The sequence below is a fragment of the Saccopteryx bilineata genome, chromosome 6, assembly GCF_036850765.1.
Source record: "Saccopteryx bilineata isolate mSacBil1 chromosome 6, mSacBil1_pri_phased_curated, whole genome shotgun sequence".
In the NCBI taxonomy this organism is placed as follows: Eukaryota; Metazoa; Chordata; class Mammalia; order Chiroptera; family Emballonuridae; genus Saccopteryx; species Saccopteryx bilineata.
This window is the reverse complement of record NC_089495.1, coordinates 49882231-49907550: the sequence shown is the minus strand read 5'-3', so window position 1 is coordinate 49907550 and position 25320 is coordinate 49882231. Positions and strand designations below refer to the sequence as shown.

The window sequence follows — 25320 nt, the reverse complement described above, 5'->3', positions numbered from 1 at the left end:
AGGGGCAGAGCATCGCCCCCTGGTGGGCAGAGCATCGCCCCTGGTGGGCGTGCCGGGTGGATCCCGGTTGGGCGCATGCGGGAGTCTGTCTGACTGTCTCTCCCCGTTCCCAGCTTCAGAGAAATACAAAAAAAAAGGGGGGAAAAAAAGGAGAAAAGGAAAATTGAATTTTAGTTTTGAGAGATTTCTTCTAGTAAGAGTCGCTGTATTACAGCAACTCTTAGTTCTGTGAAATTTCTGGTTTGTTCTTTGCTGAGGTGTTAGTGTTGCAATGATGTAGGCAGGGCCGCACTTGTGTTGGTGGCTTGGATGTGTTGTGAGAGCTTTACAATTTTGGCTTTATGGCTTCAGCTTGTTGGCCTTACGACTCTAGCAATGGTGATCCCAGGCTTCAGGGTGCTCCTCCCCACATCTCAACAGACTGGGGGACCAGATATGGAGCACCTCTGTTCTTCTAGGGAGAGAGTGGTTCTGGAGAGCTAGCTGTGGGGTTTGTCTCTGCCACTGTCTGTACTGCAAGGTGAGGGAGGCAGGATTTGGGAGGCTGGAGTGGGGTGCACTTTAGTTTGCTCTATCTCTGCCGATTGTGGGCTATAGGGAGACCACGAGCACACTGGCCATGACTCTGTGCTGTGGCCACTTTGGTTTAGTTTCTCCCCTTTTCTCTTCTATCTCACTGTTCCTCACAGCAGAGGGAGACCCAGTCACTCCTGAGTTTCCTTCTCCGTACCCCTCAGACAAAATCCAGACAGCCTTGAGCTTCCTTCTTCTCTGTAGTTCAGCTGAGAAAAAAAACAAACAAAAAACCTAGTAAGTTTAGGTTTGTCTCCACTCCAGAGCCCAGAGAGAGTGCATTTTATCTTCTGCCCTCCTCTTCAACCTGTCCCACCTTTAGACCATTAGGTGCGTGAGTCTTTCAGGTACACCTGAGTCCAGCTGGGATTCCTTCACTGCGATATAGTTGTTCAATTTGTTATCATTTCAAGGGGAGTGATCAGAAGTATCTCTCACACTACCATTACTCTGATGTCATCTTGATTTTTTTGTTTTATTTCTTTAAAAAATAACATTGGGAATTTAATGGGGATTGCATTAAATTTCTGTGTTGCTTTGGGTAATGTGGCCATCTTAACTATGTTCTTTTGATTTATGAAATGGAATTTTTTACATTTTATTGTGTCTTTTTCCATTTCTTTTAATATGCTTTGTAGTTTTTAGTATATAGGTCCTTCACATCCTTTGCAAAGTTTACTTTTAGGTTTTCTATTTTTTTTGTTGCAGTTGTAAAAGGATTTTTTTTTTCATTTTCTGAAGTTTCATTGTTGGCATATAGGAAAGCAGTAGACTTTTGTATATTGACTTTGTATCCTGTGACTTTTTAAATTATTTCAAATATGTTTTCAGTGGAGCCTTTTTGGTTTTCTATATACAGGATCATGTCATTTGCAAAAAGTGATAACTTTACTTCTTTACCAGTATAGATGTTTTTTATTTCTTTCTTTTGCCTGATTGCTCTGGCTAGGACTTTTCAGCACTGTGTTGAATAAGAGTGGAGAGAGTGAGCATCCTTGCCTTGTTCTGATTTTAGAGGAAAAGCTTTCAGTTTTTCACCATTTAGTATAACATTGGCTAATGATTTGTAATATATGGCCTTTTTTATGTTGAGGTGCTTTCTTTCTCTACCCATTTTATTGAGTGTTTTAAATATGAATGGATGTTGTATCTTATCAAATGCCTTTTATGCATTTGTTGATAAGATTATATGATTTTTGTTTGTTTTGTTGATGTGGTGTATTATATTGTTCAATTTGCACATGTTGAACTATCCTTGTGTTCCTGGAATGAGTCCTACTTGATCATGATTTATTATTATTTAATGTATTGTTATATTCGATATACTAGTATTTTCTTTAAGATTTTTGCATCTATATTCATTAGAGATAATTGATCTGTAGTTAATCTCTTTTTGTGTTTTTTTTTTTTTTTTTTTTTTAATTTTTCTGAAGCTAGAAACAGGGAGAGACAGTCAGACAGACTCCCGCATGCGCCCGACCGGGATTCACCCGGCACGCCCACCAGGGGCGACGCTCTGCCCACCAGGGGGCGATGCTCTGCCTATCCTGGGTGTCGCCATATTGCGACCAGAGCCACTCTAGCGCCTGAGGCAGAGGCCACAGAGCCATCCCCAGCGCCCGGGCCATCTTTGCTCCAATGGAGCCTTGGCTGCAGGAGGGGAAGAGAGAGACAGAGAGGAAAGCGCGGCGGAGGGGTGGAGAAGCAAATGGGTGCTTCTCCTGTGTGCCCTGGCCGGGAATCGAACCCGGGTCCTCCGCACGCTAGGCCGACGCTCTACCGCTGAGCCAACCGGCCAGGGCTTTTTGTGTTGTTTTTGCCAGGTTTTGGTATCAAAGTTATGTTGGCCTCATAAAATGTATTTGGGAGTATTGCTTCTTCTATTTTTTGGAAGACTTTGAGAAGGATAGGTACCAAATCTTTGAATGTTGGTAGAATTTTCTAGTATAGCCATCTGGTCCTGGACTTTTATTTTGGGGGAGGTTTTTGATAGTTGTTTCTATTTTCTCCTTGCCTGTTTAGGTTTTCCACTTGTTCATGACTCATTCTAGGACAGCAGTCGGCAAACTGCGGCTCGTGAGCCACATGCGGCTCTTTGGCCCCTTGAGTGGGGCTCTTCTACAAAATACCACGTGTGGGCGCTACCTCAATAAGGAATGTACCTATCTGTATAGTTTAAGTTTAAAAAATTTGGCTCTCAAGAGATATTTCAATCATTGAACTGTTGATTTTTGGCTCTAACTAATGAGTTTTGCCGACCACTGGTCTAGGAAAATTGTATAGTTCTAGGAACTTATCCATTTCTTTTAGATTGTTGAATTTGATGGCATAGTTATCTTTCATAGTAGTCTAGTATGATCCTTTGTATATCTATAAAGTCTGTGGTGATTTTTCCTCTTTGATTTTAGATTTTGCTTTTATGAGTCATTTCTCCCTTTTCCTTAGTGAGTCTAGCCAGGGATTTGTCAATTTTATTGATCTTTTCAAAGAACCAGCTCTTTGTTGTATTAATATTTTTCTATAGTTTTGTTGTTGTTGTTGTCCTGTTTCATTTAGTTCTGCTCTAATTTTTACTACTTCCTTTCTTCTGCTGACTTTGGAATGCCTTTGTTCTTCTTTTTCTAGTTTTTTTAAGAGACAATGTTAGGTTGTTTACTTGGATCTCTCTTGTTTCTTGATATAAGCCTGTAATGGTATAGATGTAGTTAGAATTTAAAAGTGGTATTTTGTATACATTTATTTTTTTTACCAAAGCACATGACAGAGTATTTCAGACACCATTAGTATAGCAGTTGTGAAATTCCTCTGATGTAAACCTAAGAATAATTTTAGGTCCTGATTATGAGTAGGCTCAATACAGCACAATTTCAAATTTATAATTATGCAAGGTGATGCAACAACCTATTTTGTCCTAGTAATACCCTTAAGGAAAAAAAATACCATTGTCCAAAAATTATTGGGCTAACCAAAGATAATTATAAGCAGAGATTTTTGTCAAAGGCATATAGTAATATTGTTTTAGGTTTTGTCTCTTTAAAGTCTGTGTGGAGCACAAGCTTTATTTTTATCAAAATGCTCATTGGAATTTAGCAAAGGTGGATATTATAATACCATGTTACAGTCATCAGCTTTTTTGTTCCCAAATAATATACTTTAGCTAATTCTAGGAAACAGACTGAGCGGTAGATTTTAATATGTACTTCTAGCATTTCTGTATCAGTAGCAAAAGGCATAGGATATTCTGTAAGCATTTCTATATCAATAGCAAAAGGCATAGAATATTCTGAATATTCATAGAATATTCTGAATATTCATAGAATATTCAGTTTAAAATCCATAAACTGAGTAAGTAGGAAACAAGAATTTATAGTCAGATATGCAGTTATATAGAAATTGATGGTTGATGGTCTAGACATATGTATGAGTTCTAAGGAAAGATAAAAATAAAGAACAGGAAGCTGAACTATGAAAGGTGATTTTTACTATACTGTCTGTGTACTTTTAATAACTTATAAAATGTACTAAAGCTTAATGGTAAATTATTTTTTGAATAGTCAGTTTTAGTCATTTTATAGGAAAAGAAGGAAGAACTTCTACACTCAGAAAAGGAGTATCTTGATAGTCCCTTATATGTATCCACTTAGTAAATGTTTCAGCATGTATACATACATGAATGAATGATGTAATTCTATCTCATATTTTATAAGAATGATCAGCTCCTTTTGTTTTTTTTCTCATTTCATTGAACAAATATTTATTGAGTACCTGCCTTATGGTAGGCACTGTTCTGTGTTCTAAGGATCCTGCGCTGGTTAAAACAGAAACAATCTTTGTTACTGAATTTACAGTAAGAGGTAGAAGGTACTAAAGGAGGTAATATAATATATAGTGTATCAGATGATGATGTATGCTATGTAAGAATACGTCAGCCAGCCAGCCAGCCAGGGAAGGGAATACCAAGGTCTGGTGGGGTTGCAGTTTTAAGACGTATGGTTAGAAAATAGCCTCAGTAAGCAGGTGACATTTGAACAGAGAGCTGGAGGAATCAGGTAGTAAGCCATGTGGGGGAAGTGTATTCTAGGTGTAAGGAGCTGCTAGTGCAACTGTATAGCTGACACAGAGTGAGCCTGGGGGAAATAGTAGGAGATGAAGTCAAGAAGGTGAGAGAAGTCACCAGACAGTAAGAGCAGTGGGAGAGCCATTCATGATTCTTGGGAGATGGAGGAACATTGGTCTGTACTATTTTTTCATTATGGTTCCCATACCTTTAAAAAAGTGCAATCATTTTACACAGTTACATATTGTTCTATTACTTCTAGTTCTCAGATTCCCTCAGGGCAGTCTGTTGCTTCTTATGGTTTGTGATTTTTGATTGTGAACTCATTTTCAGTGGATTTTATTTGCTTTTGGAGCCCCCATGTGTCCTGGCCCATGAAACTATCCTTACAGAGGGACTTTGTGTTTACTACTGCTAGGTCCTGACGGATTTTTATTGTCTTGGACTAGTTACATTATTTTCTTACCTAGAGTGGGGTAAATCTTAACTACAAATTTGGGTATGATATAGGCCTTGGATTTTAATTATCTGTTGGGACTATTTCTTCTTTCACAAAGCCCTTTATATAAGCTAGTCTTCACTGCTTCAGCAGACTAATGGAGTAATTTTAGCTTTCTCTGTAGAAGGCACAGGTCTTTGAGCATCTGGGTCCCAGCTCTTTCCCCTTGAACAGGCCATGTCTTCTATCTCTGAGTATATCTAAATATCTAGCCCCAAACCCAGGAGCTTATAGCTAGGTCCAGTCTTTTGGGCAGAGTTGGGATATCACTGAACCAGTGCATGCTTTGATTTCTATCCATGTTCTGAATTTGGGTTTATTGTGGAAAATTTAAACGTGTATAAAAGTGGGGATCACTATAGTGAACCCATGTTTCAATATCACCCAGCTTTAACAATGATTAGCTCATGGCCATCTTGTTTTATCTATATCCTCACTCACACTTAATGAGATTTTAATGGACCTGTGAATCTTTTGCAAATAAAGCCAGGAGCAAAAATGTAGGATCATAGAGGGGGAGGGGTATGTGTATGTGTATGTCTGCTTCTCTACTCTCTATTCTATGCCATTGGTCTGTTTATCCCCATATTCAAATATTTTTGAATTATTTTTTTAGTATAATTAATATCTAGTAGAACAAGTCATTTTTTGTTCATATATTTGAAAGTTAACCTAGGTATTCATGTACTTTTATTCTTCCATAGAAATTCTGGAGTAAGTTGATCAGTTACCTTTAAAAACTTAGCTGGTTAGGCCCTGGCCGGTTGGCTCAGTGATAGAGCGTCGGCCTGGCGTACAGAAGTCCTGGGTTCGATTCCCGGCCAGGGCACACAGGAGAAGCACCCATCTGCTTCTCCACCCCTCCCCCTCTCCTTCCTCTCTGTCTCTCTCTTCCCCTCCCGGAGCCGGAGCCGAGGCTCCATTGGAGCAAAGATGGCCCGGGCGCTGGGGATGGCTCCTTGGCCTCTGCCCCAGGCGCTAGAGTGGCTCTGGTCGCGACAGAGCGACGCCCCGGAGGGGCAGAGCATCGCCCCCTGGTGGGCAGAGCGTCGCCCCTGGTGGGCATACCGGGTGGATCCCGGTCGGGCTTATGCGGGAGTCTGTCTGACTGTCTCTCCCCGTTTCCAGCTTCAGAAAAATACAAAAAAATAAATAAATAAAATAAAAAATAAAAACTTAGCTGGAATTTGAGATGTCATTGAATATATAGATTGATTTGGGGGAGAACTGATACCTTTATTAAGTTTTCACATCCAGCAGCGTAGACTATCTCTCCATTTATTTATAACATCTGTGATGATTAGATTTAAGTTTTTTTTATTGTACACATCTTTTGTATTCCTAGATACCATATAGTTTTTATTATGGTGGATCAGACTGTATTTATTATGTCTAAGTCTTGTTATTTTATTGCTGGAGGGAAGAAAATGTTACTGATTTTTGTAAGTTGATCTTGCATTTGGCAACCATAATGAACTCTCCTGTTGATTGAATCTGTAATTTTTCTTGGTGGCATGGTAAGTATATGTTTTACTTTTTGAGAAACTGCCAAACTTTCTTCAAAAGTGTTTGTTACATTTGCACTGTAATCAGCAATGTATGAACCAGTTACTCTAATCATCAGGTCATTTTTTAACATTAATTTTCAAAAACAATTGAAGCCATTCTAACGGATGTTGAATGGAGTCTTTCATTTTAATTTACCATAACCGTTTTAAGTGTACAGTTAAGCAGTGTTAAATATATTTACATCCAGAACTTTTTCACCTTGCAAAACTGAAACTATACCCATTAAATAAACTCCCTGTTTCCTACTTTGCCTAGCCCTTTGTACCTACCCTTCTGCTTTCTCACAGCACTATTATTAGAGGGTTTTTTAAAGGTCCCTTTGGATTTTCTACATAGATATATTCATGTTGTCTGAAAACAGACATTTTTGTTTCTTTTCAATCTATATGCCTTTTAGTGATTTTCTTGACTTACTGAACTGGCAGGGAGAATTGACATCCTTGTCTTCTTCCAGATCTTAGGAAAACATTCAATCTTTCATCATTAATCACGTTAACAGAGATATTTCTTAGATCTTCTTAGTCAGGTTGAAGAAGCCTAGAGTTTTCATCATGAATAGACTGAATTTTGTTTGAAGTAATTTTTTTGCATCTATGGATATGGTTGACAGTTTTTCTTATTTAGATTGCTTATATGGTGAATTACATTGATTACTGAGTGTAATTCAACCTTACATCCCTGTGATAAAGTCCATGTGATATATTATCCTTTTATATATTTCTAGATTTGATTTGCTAATATATTTTTAGGAAATAGAATTTTAGTATTGTAAAAGGAAAATGATATATCAATGAATATTTAAATGAAAAGTTCTTTGATTTTGTTAAAAATTTTTGTGTCTATGTTTATGTGTGATATTGGTCCATAATTTTCTTATAATATGTTTGGTTTTGGTACTAAGATAATCTGGCCTGATAGAATTAATTGGGACATGTTGCCTTTTTTCTCTTTTCTTGGAGTGTTTGTACAGAATTAGTATGATTTCTTCTTTAAATATTTAGTGGATTTTGCCAATAAAGCCATTTAGGCTTGGAGTTTTCTTCCTTTTTTTTTTTTTTTCTGAAGCTGGAAACGGGGAGAGACAGTCAGACAGACTCCCGTATGCGCCCGACCGGGATCCACCCAGCACTCCCACCAGGGGCGACGCTCTGCCCACCAGGGGGCGATGCTCTGCCCCTCCGGGGCATCGCTCTGCCGTGACCAGAGCCACTCTAGCGCCTGGGGCAGAGGCCAGGGAGCCATCCCCAGCGCCCGGGCCATCTCTGCTCCAATAGAGCCTTGACTGCGGGAAGGGAAGAGAGAGACAGAGAGGAAGGAGGGGGTGAGGGTGGAGAAGCAAATGGGCGCTTCTCCCACGTGCCCTGGCCGGGAATCGAACCCGGGTCCCCCGCACGCCAGGCCGACGCTCTACCGCTGAGCCAACTGGCCAGGGCGGAGTTTTCTTTTTTGATAGGATTTTCTCTCTCTCACGATGAATTCAGTTTCTGCATATAAAGAACTATGTGGGTATTTACAGACATGCTAATGTTTATATGCACATGAATGTTTATAGCAGCTTTACTTATGATTGCCATCTTAGAAGCAACATGATGTCCTGTAGCAGGTGAATGGGTAAACAAAACTGGTAACATACAGAAGCAGAATATTATTCATTGCTAAAATAATTAGTGTTCAAGCTATGAAAAGACATAGAAGAATGTCAAATGCATGTTACTAAATGAAAGATGGCATTCTGAAAAGATTACATACTGTATTATTCCAGCAATACAACATTCTGGATAAAGCAAAAACAATGGAAACAGTAAAATTGTCAGTGGTCATTACAGGGGAAGGAGAGGTGAATAGACAGGGCATAGATAGTTTTTAGGTCAGTGAAGATACTCTCTGCATGATACCCTAATGGTGGATATGTATCATTATACATGTGTCCAACCTCATAGGGACCAAAAGGGACCAGTAATGTAAACTATAGACTGAATGATAATGATGTGTCAGTAGGTCCATCAAATTGTAACAAATCTGGTTGAGGGATGTTGATGATGGGGTATCTTATGCATGTATGGAGGGTATTTTTTACCGTCCTTTCAATTTTATTGTGAACCTAAAAATGCTATAGAAAGAATGACATCTTTAAAAGAAAAATAACAGTTACTTTCGGTGCTTTTCCTCTATTTTCTGTTTTCATTGTCATTAATTTTTGTTCCTATTATTTTTATTTTCTTTCTTCTGCTTGCATTGGAGTTAAATTTGATTATCTGTATTGACTCTCTTAAAGTAAAAGCCTAGACCATTGATTTGAAAAGGACTTTCTTTTCTAATATAAATATTCAATGCTATACATTTCTCTTTTAGCAATGCTTTTAGCTATCCTACAAATTTTATGTTTATTTTCATTCATTTCAAAGTGTTTTCTGACATTTCTTTGAATTTCTTTTTGATTCATGGGTTATTCAAAAGTGTGTTGTTTAATTTCTAGTATTTCCTGAATATATTTCTGTTACTAATTACTAATCCTGTGTAGTCGGAGAACCTCTTCTGTATGATTCCAATTCTATCAAGTTTGTGGAAGTTTAGTCTACCTAATTACAATCGATATGCACTTAAAAGGGGTTTGTATTCTGATGTTGTTGGGTGGTATATTAGTTAGGTCAAGTTGATGTGTTTTTTGTTCTGAATGAGGAATGTTGAATATTGAACTTTAATAGTGGATTTGTTTATTTCTCCTTTTTGATCATTAAATTCAGTTTTTTGTCATTTCCTCCTTAATTTTTAATGGAGTATTTTCTCCACAAGTATTTTCAGAGTTAGTCTGTGTACGGCAAAGCTCTGATTCCTTGTGTACATGAAGATATATTTTCATTTGCTATCACTTTTAAATAATAATTTAGATGGATAAAAATTCTAGCTTAAAATTTTTCTTCAATGTTTTAGTAGTGGTATTGCTGCATTATCTTATTGAATCCCCTGTGTTTTTGAGAAAGCTGAGGTTGATCTTGTTTATCATTTGTTTATTTTTTGCTTTTGGAATTTTCTAGAAATTCCCCTTATCTTTCTTAAATATCACCACAATATGTCTACATATAGGTTATCTTTATCTAGACTGTATGGCTAAGAGACCTTTAATTGAAATATTTTTGGTTTCTTTAAGTGACTTATTTCTTTAAATATATTCTTTCCATCTCCTCCCCCATTTAACCTTTTATGCTAACTTCTGGGAAAGGTTCTTAGTTTGTTTTTCTAGCTTGGTAATTAGTTCCTCAATTGTGTGTATCCCATTTGTTAACGATTTTCATACATAATGCTTCCACATAGTCTAATTTCATATTTTTAATAATTTATCTTATATTAGAATAGATATTAATACATATTATAACTTGGAGTTCATTTGTTCTAAAAATTCTGCTCTTATTAGTAATATTGTTTAGTTTGTTGTGTCTCTTTTGTTATGATTGTATTCTAAGGATGTCTAGTTATTTTGGCCTCTGAACTTATGATTCCCTTAGGTGTATTAAACTATTTTGGCCATGTTAGATGAGAGGGAGAATGAGCCCCCTAGGATAGGAAACCCACAGACACCACAGAAACATTAGTTACCCACTCCTGTTTGCTGCTGTTCCATGAGGCAGGTAGGCTAGCTGGCGATTTACCTTCAAATTCTTAGAAATAATCAATATTGAGAAGAAGCAGTTTCTTCCTATGGTAATTTGCCTTGAGTGGGGAGAGGAAGAGAACAGAGGAAGAAACAGTGGAGGGAATGCTGTCTCTTTTCACCAGTACCAACTTCTCAGTGTTGCTGTAGACAAGTTTAGTGGGGATCTGATTGCTAATACTTTGTGAGGAGGCGCATTGGAGTGATTCTGTTTTTATGTCTTTTCATTGTATAGTTGGTAGGCCCGGTCTATCAAGATATTCATATATTTCTTTTCTTGATTTTTTTCTGAATTATTTTGTTCATCTCTCATTTCATTTTTATGGTTTTCTCTTTATGATAAATCCTATTATCTGAATGTTCAGCCTCCTTGACAGGTCTAGTTTTAATCCTTTTTCTCCTCTTTTTTTTTTTTTTTGTATTTTTCTCTCCTTACTGGGAGATTTCTTAAGCTCTGTCTTCCAAATCTTCTAATTAATAATTTTAAATTCACTTTTTTGAAGTACAACATCTACATGGAAAAGTGTGTATTTTCTCAGTTTAGAGCTCATTGAATTTTTACAAAGTGACACCCTTTTAAATACCATCCAGATGAAGAAATAGAACATCACCTTGACCCTAGAAGACACACTTTTGCTGACCCTAGAAGAAGACTTCCTCCCCAAAGTCTATCCTGACCTTTAACACGCTGAGTTGGTTTTGAACTTTATAAAAATGGAAATGTAGACTTTTTTTTTTTTTTTTTTTTTAGAAAGAGAGAGGGACAGACAGGCAGGGAGAGAGAGAAGAAGCGTCAGTTCATAGTTGCGTCACCTTAGTTGTTCATTGATTGCTTTCTCATATGTGCCTTGACTGGGGCGAGTGAGGAGTCTCCAGCTGAGTCAGTGACCCCTTGTTCAAGCCAGCAATGTTTGGGCTCAAGCCAGTGACCATAGGGTCACATCTATGATCCCATGCTCAAGCCAAATGAGCTTGGTTTCAAACTGGTGACCTAAGGGTTTTGAACCTGGGTCCTCAGCATCCCAGGCCAGTGTTCTATCTACTGCGCCACCACCTGGTCAGGCAGAAATGTACACTTCTGTGTCTAGTGTTTTTCTTTCAGTATCATGTTTGGTTTCATTTATGTTGCTGCATTTTGCAGTAGTTCAAGCTTTATCATTATTGTGATATATTTTGTTGTATGAATCCATCCTACTGTTGATGGACATTGGGATTGTTCTTATTTGGGACCCTTATGAATACTGTTGCTGTGGACATCCTTGAACACGTCTTTTGTTGTATACATGTACACATTTTGTACACATTTCTGTTTGGCATGTACAGAGGACTTGAGAGCTGAATCATGGTATACATAGATTTAACTTTAGAAGATGTTGCCAGTTTTCCTGTGGATCAGGAATGTGGGAGCAGATTAACTGGGTGGTGAGGATCCAGAGTCTCTCATATGGTAGTAGTCAGAATGCCACAAAGATCACCGTCATTTGACGGCTTACTTGACTTGACTGAAGGACCCTCTTCCAAAATGGCTCACTCGTGTTACAGGAAGCCTCAGTTTCTCACTGTGAAGTCACTTGAGTATCTATATGACATGACAACTAAGTTGCTCAGAGGGAGTGGTACAAGAGAGATAGCAGTCCTTTTCAGCAGATATGTAGTGATCTATTATTGTGGTTTTAGTTTGCATTTCCTTGATAAATAATGAAAACAAATACCTTTTCCTCTATTGAGTACTTTATAAATATGTTTGCTTTCTAGTTTTCATTTCCAGTGGTTCTTTCTTATTTTTTGAATATTTGTTTTCTTCTGGCATCCTGTTTTTGTTTCATGCATGCAGTATTTTTTTTGTATCTCTTTCATGATATTAAGGACAATCTCCCTGTCTCCCCCTACAGATTTTTATTTCCTGCACAGTTTCGGTTTCTTCTGAGTTTCATTTTTCCTCTTCATTTTCTGCTTTTTACAGTAGGGTCTTTCCTTAACCATCTCTGGGCCTTTGGCTATATATTTATATTTAAGAGCCAGCTCTTTAACAAGTCGATTGAAGGTAGGGGGCATAGAAGAGGGTTTGTGGTGGATAAATGGTGATGGAAGGAAACGAGGTGAGGTGGTGAACACACCATACAATATACAGATGATGTATTATAGAATTGTATACCTGAAACCTATATACTTTTATTAACCAATGTCATCCCCATAAATTCAATAAAAAATAAAATAAAGTAATCAAAAGCTAATTGAAGAAATAGATTGTGTGCAAGGGGCTAAATGACTATGACTTTATTGTAGGGTCCCTTGTGTAAGGTATTTTTCCCCGCCGAAAAAGAAGGAACGGGGCTCGGAGCCGCAAAGTGGGAAATAATAAACGGCTTTATTGAGTACAGAGCACACACCCCGCCCGGCAAGGTTCCCTGGCCCTGAGGAAAAATGGAGGCCAGAGAAGTTGCACGGATTAAACCGCGTGGGAGATATTTAAAGGGTCCCTCTAGGGAAGTGGAGCTACTATGACGTGGTGAAATTTCACTGGCTGGCAGACGATCGCTTCTTTCCAAATGGTTCCTGGGAAGCTTCCTTTGGGGGCTTGATTGTGGGCGGTCCTAGCCAAAGTGGGTGGGTCTGAGTTCCTATGTGACCATCCCTCTATCCACCGACCTTACATTCTGACCTTTTGTGTTAAATAGAAAAAGGGGCGCCGTTTATTCATCTGGCTACTTCCTGCTGAATAGGGGCGTCGTGGGGAGGGGGAGATTAGAAGGTGATGGCTTTGTGGGGTGTCAGGAGGAACATCTGTGTGGCTGTGACTGGAGAAACTTCGCAGATGCGGTCCTGTAAGGATTTAAAAAAAAAAAAAAGAGGAGTAATAGGGGATTTTGCAGGGTCCAGCCTTTTGGTGAGCTGGAGATGGATGAAGACCAGTGGTTCCGACTGCCAGAGGTCCTATAAGGAGGCAAGCTTGAGGCAGAACTGCATGTCAGGAGTGGCGTAAAAAGGGGAAAGGAAGAGGGTCCCATCTATTCCCATAACCAAAACCTGTGAGGGAACTAGAGGTCCAGAGTATGAAGGCAAAAACAGAGAAGGCAGCCCCCATGTCCACAAGAAATGAGAACGGACTGACTTACCCACTTGTTGCAGAACCCTGGGTTCTCCGAGTCCAGGCCGTGTCCTAGGAGTTCGAGCGATGCACCCACCTGGCTGGATTGGCCTTCCATTTGGGCGGCTTGTCCTCCATGTAGAGGCGCTGAGGACAAAACCTGTTGCCCAAAGGGGCACTCACTCCGCCAGTGACTGGGCTGCTTGCAGTCAGGGCAGGGCTCAGTGGGCAGCCGCCGGCAGGGGCCCTGCTGGGACCAGTGGTCCTGCTTGCCACACTTAAAGCAAGCTGCTGGTGGCTCTGCTGGCCTCAGGGTTGCCACAAGAGTCGGGGTTTGGAGCGTTACCTTCTGCTGCATGGGGGCCTGGCGAACAGGCCTGTTTTTACTAGTTGGGACCGTTAAAAACTTTAAATGCCGTGTTCACAGGTTCCGGATAGGGGTTTGGGGGATTGGGAATAAGAGGAGGGGGGGCTCGTGCAGAGCCGGCACCCAGATCCCGCAGGAAAAACGCTGGAGCCAAAGGCAGGGCAGGGCAGGAACTTCCTGTAAGAAAATTGGGGTTGGATGTCCTGAAAACCGGTGTAAGAGCCAATGCCAGGCTGAGAAAGGCCTGACAGAGGCGGGACTAGAGAACACAGTGAAGGGAGGGGCCCCTGGCCAGCAGGGGAGGAGAAAGAGAAGGTAGTAGATGGCGAATAAGAAACAGGTTTTTGCGAAGGGAGAGGAGGAGGCTCTCAGAGGAAAGAGAGGTCCGCAGAGGGACCAGAGAAAAGTCCTGAGAGAGGGAAAAAGAGAGAGAAAGAGTGAGGGAGAGAGGCGCCCCCGGGGGTCAGGCAGGAGGGAAAGAGAGTTGGGAGTCCGTGGAGAAGGAAAGATTAGGAATAGAGGTTTTAGGTGAGGTTTCTCTGGCCAGAAAAAGGCCTGCGCGGTGGAACAGGCAGCACAGAGATTAAGGACAGGTGCGCAAATAATTACAAGCCATGAATGTAAGAGATCTCCAATCAGTTCCCAGCTTTTTTGGCGGTAGTTAAATTGGTGAGGGTGTTAAAACCGAAAGTCCCTTCAGGAAACTAGTTGAGTGGGTTCTGTGGCCTGGCCACAGCAGAGAAGAAGAACAGTTTCTTCTTCCTTAGGGAGGGAAATTCCTGTGCCCCAACAGCCGCACTCAGTTCTCGGAGTGGTCAGACCTGAGCATTAGCGTCCTAAAAACTCAAGGTCCAGCCACGGATGAAAGTGGATGTGCTTGGGGAGGTCTCCACAAGCACACGCACTCGGATGGACGGAAAAGACTTCCTGACGTAGCTATGGTTTCGGACAGGGAGTCTCGGAGGAAAGAACTGAGAGGAAAGCTGGAGGCAGGGGACTTACCGCACCGTGTGCTGAAGTGAGTGGAAGTCGGAGATCCTGGTTCTTGCTCCTGGTTCTTTCTCGGAGGGGAGGAGAAAGGAGAGGTCCTTGCGGACTTCTAACTCCTTCCGGGTTTTCGGCACCAAAAATGTAAGGTATTTTTCCCCGCTGAGAAGGAAGGAACGGGGCTCGGAGCCGCAAAGTGGGAAATAATAAACGGCTTTATTGAGTACAGAGCACACACCCCGCCCGGCAAGGTTCCCTAGCCCCGAGGAAAAATGGAGGCCAGAGAAGTTGCACGGATTAAACCGCGTGGGAGATATTTAAAGGGTCCCTCTAGGGAAGTGGAGCTACTATGACGTGGTGAAATTTCACTGGCTGGCAGACCATCACTTCTTTCCACATGGTTCCTGGGAAGCTTCCTTTGGGGGGCTTGATTGTGGGCGGTCCTAGCCAAAGTGGGTGGGTCTGAGTTCCTATGTGACCATCCCTCTATCCACCGACCTTACACCTTGGTTAGGATGTTTTATTAGGAACTCCTAATATCAGGATCTATAAATTTATATCTTTTTTTCCCCCTCCTGAATTGTCAGGTTCCCCAGAGCCTACTCTCCAGTCTGCTACCTGTAGGGTATAAGTCTGAGAGTTTCAACATTTCATGTGTGAACTTTCACTTAGTATATAACGCTGATTTTTAGTCTTGTATTTGCATTCTTAACTGTGCATGGGAGTCCACCTGTCCGAAGACAGTCTTTGTTACCATTTCTAGATAATAAACCCCCCATTTTCAGTGAGGGGACGGAGAGTGCCAGTTATTGGGTGGGTAGAGTGTAAGGAGGGGGACAGTGCATCTGTTAGCAGTTCTAGAAAAGCATGGTACTGCTTCTCAGATCTCACCATTGATGGTTTAGTATTCAGGTTGTTTTTGTTTTTATGGATTTTTCTGAAGTTAGAAGTGGGGAGGCAGTCAGACAGACTCCCCATGTGCCCAACCGGGATCCACCTGGCATGCCCACCAGAGGGCAATGCTCTGCCCATCTAGGGCATTACTCTATTGTGGCCAGAGCCATACTAGCGCCTGAGGCGGAGGCTATGGAGCCTCCTCAGCGCCCGGGCCAACTTTGCTCCAATGGAGCCTTGTCTGTAGGAGGGGAAGAGAGAGACAGAGAGGAAGGAGAGGGGGAGGGGTGGAGAAGCAGATGGGTGCTTCTCCTGTGTGCCCTGACCAGGAATTAAATCCAGGACTTCCACATGGCAGGCTGACACTCTACCGCTGAGCCAACTGGCCAGGGCCAGGATTTAGTTTTTTAAAGTTTGCCAGGTTAGTTACCACTTTAACCCTGTTTTCCAGCTAAGAAAACTTTCTTTTCCTTCTTTTCCAAGTGAGAGGAGGGGTGATAGAGAGACAGATTCCCACATGTGCTCTGACCAGGATCTACCCTGCAAACCCTGTCTGGGGCTGATGCTCTGCCCATATGGGGCCATGCTCACATCAGAGCTATTTTTAGCACCTGAGGTGGAGGCTGTGGGAGCCATCCTCAGTGCCCAAGGTGGTGCATTGAAACCAGTTGAGCCATGGCTAAGGGAGGGGAAGAGAGAAAAAAGAGAGAGAGAGAAGAGGGAGGGGGGTAGAGAAGCAGATGGTCGCTCTTGCTGTGTGCCACGACGACTGGGATTGGAACCCAGGACATTCACACGCCTGGCTAATGCTCTACCACTGAGCCAACTGGCCAGGGCCAGACAACTTTTTATAATTTTCAACTCTTCTTTATCTTTGTGGGTTTATGCCTTAAAAAAATCTTTTAATGCCATTCTTACAAGGTGTTAGGAAACGACAGAGGAGCTAAGTTCATGTGCTTACTTCATCCTCGACTGGCATTATTGTTTTCTAAAAGTGTGTATGTTTTAAGAACAGTGACAATTGTGAAATCAAATTCTTTTCTCTCATTAATTGTGTTAGGTTACCTCTACGAGCATTGAGAATTTTAATTAAGGTCACTGTATTTTATATCATACTCAAACAGTATTCTTTAGTCAAAATAAAATAGACTTTATAGTCACTGTGCTACATTGTCTTACTTCTGTGAGCCTATTTCCTGGGTTTCTTAGTATTTCAGTCAGTTGTATCTCATTTCACTTCTCACCCAATCCCAGCAACCATGAACATCTCTTCAAGGCTCATTTGTTTCTTTGAGAATTGTGTTTTAGGCATCTATAGACCTTCCCTGTAACCTGCCGGCGTGGTGGTGGTGAAGGGAACAAGGAGGAATGTGCATGATCTCAGGATCTGTCTACAGGAATTTATGTTCTAATTTCTGTATATACCCAATTTCCAGCAGGGTAAATTTCCTACTAGACTTAACACAGAGGACCTTTCTTGTTCTGGAAGATCAGATTATATGTTTGACATAGATCTTGATTTACCCAAATTTTCTAATTCTGCCTCTTGTCATTACAAAGGATAAACCTTTATAGTCTGGGCACACATTATTTAGGAGGCTAAGAAACAGATACTGTGGTGCCACCATAATTAGCTGGTGAACTAATTTGGTTATTTAGACTTATTTAAAAGAATCAGTCATAGATATTTAATGTAATTTTTTTTTATTTTGTAGCCCTATGTTAGAATTTCATTTGGGCTACAGTGGTAACAGAGTTGGTACAGAGAGATAGTGTAATTTTTAATCTTAAAAGAGCTAAGGGATTAGGTTCTCTAGAACTGGGTGCCACTTAGAGAGTAGCAGTGCACCTATTATTGTCTGTGGTCATCTTGAATATCAACCGTTGGGATATTTTAAGGGAAGTGGGTATTGTGGGCTAAGTTAACAATAAGTGTCAGTTAGCTTTCTAAATTATTTGTCCCTCTCCTTTGAACTTGAGCTAAATATTCAACATATAAGCCATCACAGCCTGAATGATGATCAGTGCCTTTAGAAACAGAGCAATATTTCTCAAAATAAAGAGAGAGCCACCAGGGCCTCCAAATTTAAAATGAACACATTAACAATGTGTTTAGAGTAATAGATTAGGTGAGTTAAGTTACTAGATAATTTAAATATCTTTCTCCTTTGAGAGACTGAGAGGGGAAGGGAGTGACATGGGAGGGGGATGGGAAGCACTTATTTGTTGTTCCACTCAGTTGTGCATTCATTGGTTGCTTCCTGTGTGTGCCCTGACCAAGAATCAAACCCGCAACCTTGTTGTTTTGGGACAAGGCTCTTAACTGACTGAGCTAACAGGCCAGGGGATATCTTTTCTCCTTTGATTTCTATTTTTTTTTAAAATACTCTTGTGAAATCGGTATGGTTATATCTAGTCGATTGGTATAAAAACTGATTCAGAGAGACTGAGAAATCTGCCCAGGAGCATATAACTCAGTTGGGAGGGTGCCTCCTAGTCAAAAAAAGCAGAAGTTGACAGTTTGATGGTTCAGAGGATTATGTTCTCAGTAATGATCAGAACAAATATCTAGACTTTCTTTCCTTGATGAGTTACTCTTTATGAAGTCTTCTGTTGTGGCCTGACCAGGCAGTGGCACAGTGAATAGAGCGTTGGACTGGGATGCAGAGGACCCTGGTTCGAAACCTCGAGGTCACTGGCTTGAGTGCGGGGTCACTGGCTTGAGCGTAGGATCATAGACATCACCCTGTGGTTGCTGGCTTGAAGCCCAAGGTCGCTGTCTTGAGCAAGGGGTCACTAGTTCCTCTGGAGCCTCTGGTCAGGGCACATATGAGAAAGTAATCAATGAATGACTAAGATGCTGCAACGAAGAATTGATGCTTCTCATCTCTCTCCCTTCCTGTCTGTTCCTGTCACTCTCTCTGTCTCTCTCTGTTGTCTCTGTAACAAAAAAAATTTAAAAAAATAAAGTCTTCTGTTGTGTAGCTAAAGACTAGATTTTGAGCTCTGTTCTCTTCCTCCTCCTTTCACCACTCTTCCTTCTCCCCTCTTTCCTGCTCCTTACCCTTTAACTTCTTCCCACCCTTCTCTGCTTTTCCCAATTCTCTTTTACCCTCTCAGTAATACCTACAGTTTGGTTAGACTTATCAGAGATTTTAGTAAATAAGCACTTAAATGTAATTGTACAAAGTAAAGTTGACTGATAGGAATTTCTCAAAATATTTATTTAGAATGAGAGGTGTGAGATAGTAAATAGCCCTAGCTCAAGAGCTTCAGGAAAAGCATAAAGGTCATTTTTGCAGAAGGTTATTTTGACCATCCCCACCCTCAGACTAGGTCACAATGATAAAATTTCTTAGAACTTTCTCATAATACTTATCACCATAAAAATTAGATAATCAATTATGTGATGAATGGTTTAATCTCTTTCTCCTGCACTAGATTATAAGCTTGTTGCAAGCAGGAGACCATGTCAGTCTTACCTACTGATCATGCCTCAGGTAGCATAGTGGCTCACTCATAGTGGCACATGTTGGATGGATGTGTGAATGGGTGGTAGGTGGATGGATAGAGTAAGTTGTTGGTCTTTTTTTTTTTGTATTTTTCTGAAGTTGGAAACGAGGCAGTCAGACTCCCGCATGCGCCCCACCGGGATCCACCCAGCATGCCCACCAGGGGGCGATGCTCTGCCCATCTGGGGTGTTGCTTTGTTGCAACCAGAGCCATTCTAGCACCTGAGGCAGAGGCCATAGAGCCATCCTCAGCACTCGGGCCAACTGCTTCAATGGAGCCTTGGCTGTGGGAGAGACAGAGAGGAAGGAGAGGGGGAGGGCTGGAGAAGCAGATGGGCGCTTCTCCTGTGTGCCCTGGCCGAGAATCGAACCCGGGACTCCTGCACGCCAGGCTGACGCTCTACCACTGAGCCAACCGGCCAGGGAGTTGTTGGTCTTTTGATTCCATTTCATCTCCTTTTGTTTAGACTGTCACAGCAGCCTCCTAACTGTTATCCTTATCACCATCTCAAAGCTATCATCTGCATTTTCCCAACCCCTTACTTCTTCATCTCCAGAAGTGGTCTTACTTCTGTATACCTTCAGAAACCTGCGACCTTAAGAAGTTTAACTTGTTAGTGAGGCATCTCTGGAATGAGTCCCAGCTGTATTCTAATCTTCTTTTCTCTCCTTCTCTCCGTGTACTGTACACCTAGCTGCATTGCATTGTTCACCACTACCTGTCACTCCTGTGTTATTTTACTCTCATTTTAGTCAAGCAGACAATTCTCATTACAATGTTCTTTTTCCCTTGCTTGGCTAATTTCTGCTTATTCTTCAAGATGCGCCTTGGATATTTGTATTATAAGTAACCCTACCCCAGCTAGAATTAACCACTCCTTCCTTTGTGCTGGCAGATCATATTACTTTATGTTTAAAAGTAATATATAAAATTTATAACTTGGTTTTCTAATTATTTACCTAATTGGCCTCTCTCTCAACTTGGTGCTTTTCAAAGGGAGGATCTTCTTTAATAGCTCCCTCAGTATGGAGCATCTGGGAGACAGCACAGAGTAGTGAAAAGAGTATCTTTTAATACCAAAGGTCTGGCTATGATTAAAATTTTGATCTGCCACAATTGAAGCTAGCTACTTCAATTATTTTTTTGTACTGATGCCCTTTTTCTTTCCCTTTTATTTAAAAAAGATTTTATTTATTTATTTTAGAGGGGAGGGAGAGAAAGAAAGAGAGAGAGAGAGAGAGAAGGAAAGAAGGGGGGAGGAGCAGGAAGCATCAACTCCCGTATGCGCCTTGACTGGGCAAGCCCGGTGTTTGGAACCGGCGACCTCAGCATTCTAGGTCAATGCTTTATCCACTGCGCCACCACAGGTCAGGCCCCTTTCTTTTTTTTAATTTTTATTTTTGGTAAGTTACTTAAAATCTGTTATGCATGAGAGAAATATGAAAATTAAAAATAAAATTTGATTTCAATAATATTTTTAAAGAAGAAGTGTGGATTTATAAAATTATTTTCAGGGCCTTACCTAGAGAGAAATATATAATCCATTCATGTTTAGATTCTCAGAGTATATATCTTCTCAACCAAAAAGTTCTCACATTTCCCATCAGTTTAGAATTTGGCTGTATAACGCTGTGTCTTACATGATCCATTAGGAATTAGCGCATGTTACACATGTCCCAGACATTCCGAATATACATTGATGTCACTATAATACTCAGAATAACTCTGTACAGTGCGCATTGTCATCTCCTTTGAGGAAACAGGCTCAGACGTCTTGAGCAACATTTTCTGTCAAGTGGTAAAGGAAAAAATATGATGTGAAAAGATATGTAAGGAGAGGAAGAGGCTTCTATTGCCTCACTTATGCACGTGACATTGGCTGAAGAATGATTAAAAAACAAGATTGCTACATAGTGTAATCAAGATATTACTAATGTTTGGAAGCCAGTGTCTTAAGAATTGTATAAACTAGCATACAGAGTTTTTAACCTGTGGAGATTGTTGATTAATTGTGAAAGGAGACTCAGGCTTTTCACACTGCAGGGATTTCAGTGACAGTTTCAGTGGCCAGAGTTTCTTTCACGGGGGGGGGGGGGGGGCAATCCAGTGTATCCTGTTTGAAAGGGTCTGTAAGCTATCATCAGAGGATATGTAAAGCTACACGATTAGTAATTGTATATTTGAACGTGAAGGGCAGTGGCATAGTAGACCTAAACCAGTTTTCTCAACCTTGGTCAACACTGTTGGCTACTTAGTTCTTTGCCATCAGAGGCTATCCTATTTATTGTTGGACGTTGAGCAACATCCCTGGCTTTTACTCACTAGATGCCAACAGCAACCCCCGCCCCAACTCCATCGTGACAACTGAAAATGTCTCTAGGTATTGCCTGGTGACACCGGGGAACATAATCGCCCCTGATGGAGGGCCAGTGATGTAAACAAAGTTTTGCAGAGTTTATCACCTATGTTTTGAAATCCCATAATGTACACATACACGTTGCCTGGTGACCTTGAAATAGAACCTTGAAAAGAGCCCACACCCTGAGGAGCTGATGATCCATGAAGCTTGTTGTACTCTTTTGACAGAGTAGAATATTTCTAGTCGTTGTCTGAAATAGGTTTGGTGGAGGCTATTAGCAAAAATTTGTTTCGAAGAAGTTAAACATCTGTTTTCATTTCTGCTTTTGTAAGTTGCTTTGCTACTCAATTCCTTTATTTTAAGCTGTCTTCCTTATAGAACTTAAAATATTTTAGCATAAGTCAAATTTTCCAGTTTAATTGGAAATATGTTTTATTCAAACAAATCAAAATAATAACAAATTAGAGTAGAATTGTGTGAAGTTTAATGTTGTGAAGTCAGGCTCGGGTAACAGTGGAGTACATCATGCTGAAGGGGACTAGATGTCTGGTTGTATTTAAGGTTCACTTCCTGTTCTTGCTTATCACTGGAAAGTTGCACCTTCTGAAAGATTTTAGATTCAGATCATTGTATTGTTCTAAGAAAAAAATTTCAAATGCTAACTGTGTTTTGGTAACCATAGCAAAATATACAATACATAAAAATAATCTTATACCAATCTGTCTTTGGGTTGAATATTTTTGCATATGTTATGTTGAGTTCAGAAGTATCTAATGTGCATTTAGTATTATCTGAGGTAAAGGTAAAAATGGTGTTCTCAGTTACAAGAGCACAGGCATGGTTGTTAAAGTAATGGAACCAACTCTGACTTATTTAGCAGAAAGAGAGTTTATTGTTAAAGTAGTTCAGAGAATATTTGGGGGGGCACAGAACCAGTTTTGGATACAACAAAACCAGAATAATCTCAAAATTATACTTAACCCCAAACTGATATTATTTGTTTATTTAATGTTGATTGTGGGCTTATAGAACATAAGAGCTATGATGATAATTTGGCTATGTTATTTTCAGCTCTCATCCTGGTATCTAGAGCAGTGCCTGACTCGTAGTAGGCCCTTAATAAATATTTGTTGTATAAATAAATAATTTGACCAAGGATGTATTTGTTAATATTAGCAACAACAGAGAAACAATACAGAGTAGCATTATGAAATGTTAATATTCTCTTTGGAGATATTTCCATAGCAGAATTTACCCTTTCTCTTAAGGAATCTTAATAAATACATTTTAAATAACTGTTTTGTACCATAGAACCTTGTCTTACATATCTTCCTATTTTAAATGAATATCCACACAGTTTTACAAGAGTAGATCATGATATCACTGTGTCCCTCGTGAGAAAGAAGATGTTCTAACAATTGAGTCACTAGGATCATACCTGTTTAAGTGGCAGAGCCTAGATTCAAAGTCATGCCTGTCTGATGCTTAGCTCAGACGTTTCCCTTTATGCAACACAGCTTTAGCTTTTTATTTTCTTTTTAGGTGAAGAATCTAGTTCTCATGTTCACTATAGTAGAAAATAATTTGAGGCTATAAACTTATCAAACCAAGGCTTTCTATATACATTTTCAACTGTAGTGTTGCAAATGTTCAGAAAAGTAAATGCTAGTGTATAAAGACAACATTTATGACTATATTCAAATTTTGCTGCTAAAAATGAGAAGCACATGCTGCAAAACTCTTTTCTGATTGAGGGAAAATACCCTGTAGAATGGTCTCTGGAAAAGCACTATCTACTTGGACAGTCCAGTTATTTAGTTATTTTTATTTTAATTTAATAGAAGAAGCTATGCTGTCTCTTTAAAGCTCCCAGTGCTGTTTCTCTTTAGAGCTCCCAAATGCTATTATGATGTTTTATACTTTTTAAAAATTTTGAAATAATTCAGGCTATAGAAAAGGGACAAGAATAGGGCAAAGAACTCTCTTATACCCCAAACCCATACCCCCTATTAGGTACATATTTTACTTTGGCTTTATCATTCTGTATGTGTATACATATATACACATATAAATAAATATACATACACATATATTTACATGTATTTTTCTGAATTAAGAGCAAATTGTAGATATTATGCTTCTTTGCCTATAAATACATTAGTATACATTGCTTTATTCATATTTGGCAATTATCCAAATGTCCTGTTTTATAGCAAAAAAAGAAAAAGAAATATGATCAATTCCAGAATTACATCTTACATTTCGTTATGTCCCTTTGCTCTTTAATCTGGAACAGTTCTCGTTCTGTCTTTGTCTTTTATGATCTTAACATTTTGAAGAGTATAAGCCAGTTATTTTATGAAGGTGAACTTCACTTTAATAATGTGGTAGAATTAAAGTTTTTAAAGATGAAGCATTAGATGAAAATAATTTGTACTTCCCATGTGTTTTTTTTTGTCATAACCTTTTAAAGCTTTTTATTTTGAAAATTTGTAATCATAAAAGCAGAGAATAATAAATTAGCCCTATTATCCATATTTAATAATGAACGTTATTGCCATCCTTTCTTCTATTCCTCTAAAAGCTAAGTACTTTCTTTTTTTTAAGTTTAAAGCTGGGGACAGCGATACAAGGGAGGGTCTAGCTTCAACAGAGAGCTCATGCAGGGCTGCTCTGGCTTCCTGGGACACCCAAGGGAGGGAGCCTAGAGGCAGGTTCAGGGGTCTAGTCATGGGTGAGCTGCCGCTGCCCACTGCGCCCCCAGTAGCAAGTCTCGTGAGGACTCCTAGAATTTAGGAGATATGCACCTGTGGGGGAAGTAGAGGGGAAGGGGAAGAAGGTTCTTGGAGAGAAACTGCAAAACTAAACACTTTTACTCTAGTATTTGAAGCATTTTTACCATCATACTGTTGTTCATATTTAAGCAAGCTGTAAAAATAATGACATTTCTTATAGAAACAATATTACTTTATTTAACAAAAATATTTATAATTACTATTATATACTACCAAAACTATATTTAGATTTCTTCTATTACTTTGGAAAATCCATTTACATTTAGTATTACATTTGATTGTGATGTCTGTGAAGTCTTTTATCTTTTTAAAATTAGACATTTCTTCCTCCCTTTTGGTAGCATATTTCAAAATTTTATGTGGTATGATGGATACACTTAGATTGGCTTGCTCATTTTCTGTTCTAGGGTCCTCGTGTGCCTCTACACAAATCAGAGGTTGGAAAGCTGAATACTCTATTTCTTATCTCCCTTGCATCCAGAATTTTGGATATGATTTAGGCTTCACCAACCAGAAGTACTTGCATGATGCTTGAGTTCAGATGAGCCAGTGTGAGCATATGAGATACTACTGTGCTGGCCCAGTTCTACAGACCCAACAGGGCTCTGGAGGTTACTGTTCAGACAACTTGCTAATCCCTAGATGCGTGATGGTGAACCTTTTTATAAAAACCACCCACTTTTGCAGTGCTGGTCAACCTGGTCCCTACTGCCCACTAGTGAGCGTTCCAGCTTTCATGGTGGGCCAGTCACAGCGCACGGCCCTAGATTATTCTGCTGAAATGATGCAGTGGCTTCCTGATTTCCTAGGGTCTTGAGGAATGCAGAGGAAGCAGCCTTCTGGGTAGGTCAGTCCTTGTGTATGTTTCTTCAGGAGTCTCTTCCTGGAGGCAGGGCCTGCATCTGCCCTTCCAGCAACTTTATAAACAATCAATTCTGTGTAAAAATCTTTTTCTGCCCAAATTTGGGAG

At 40.0% G+C, this 25320-nt stretch overlaps 1 protein-coding gene across 2 annotated transcripts in view; it reads left to right on the top strand.

Moving 5' to 3' along the window:
- The window catches only part of UBAC2 (UBA domain containing 2), a 241561-nt gene that overhangs the window by 91065 nt on the left and 125176 nt on the right, over positions 1–25320 (top strand). The window lies entirely within an intron of this gene.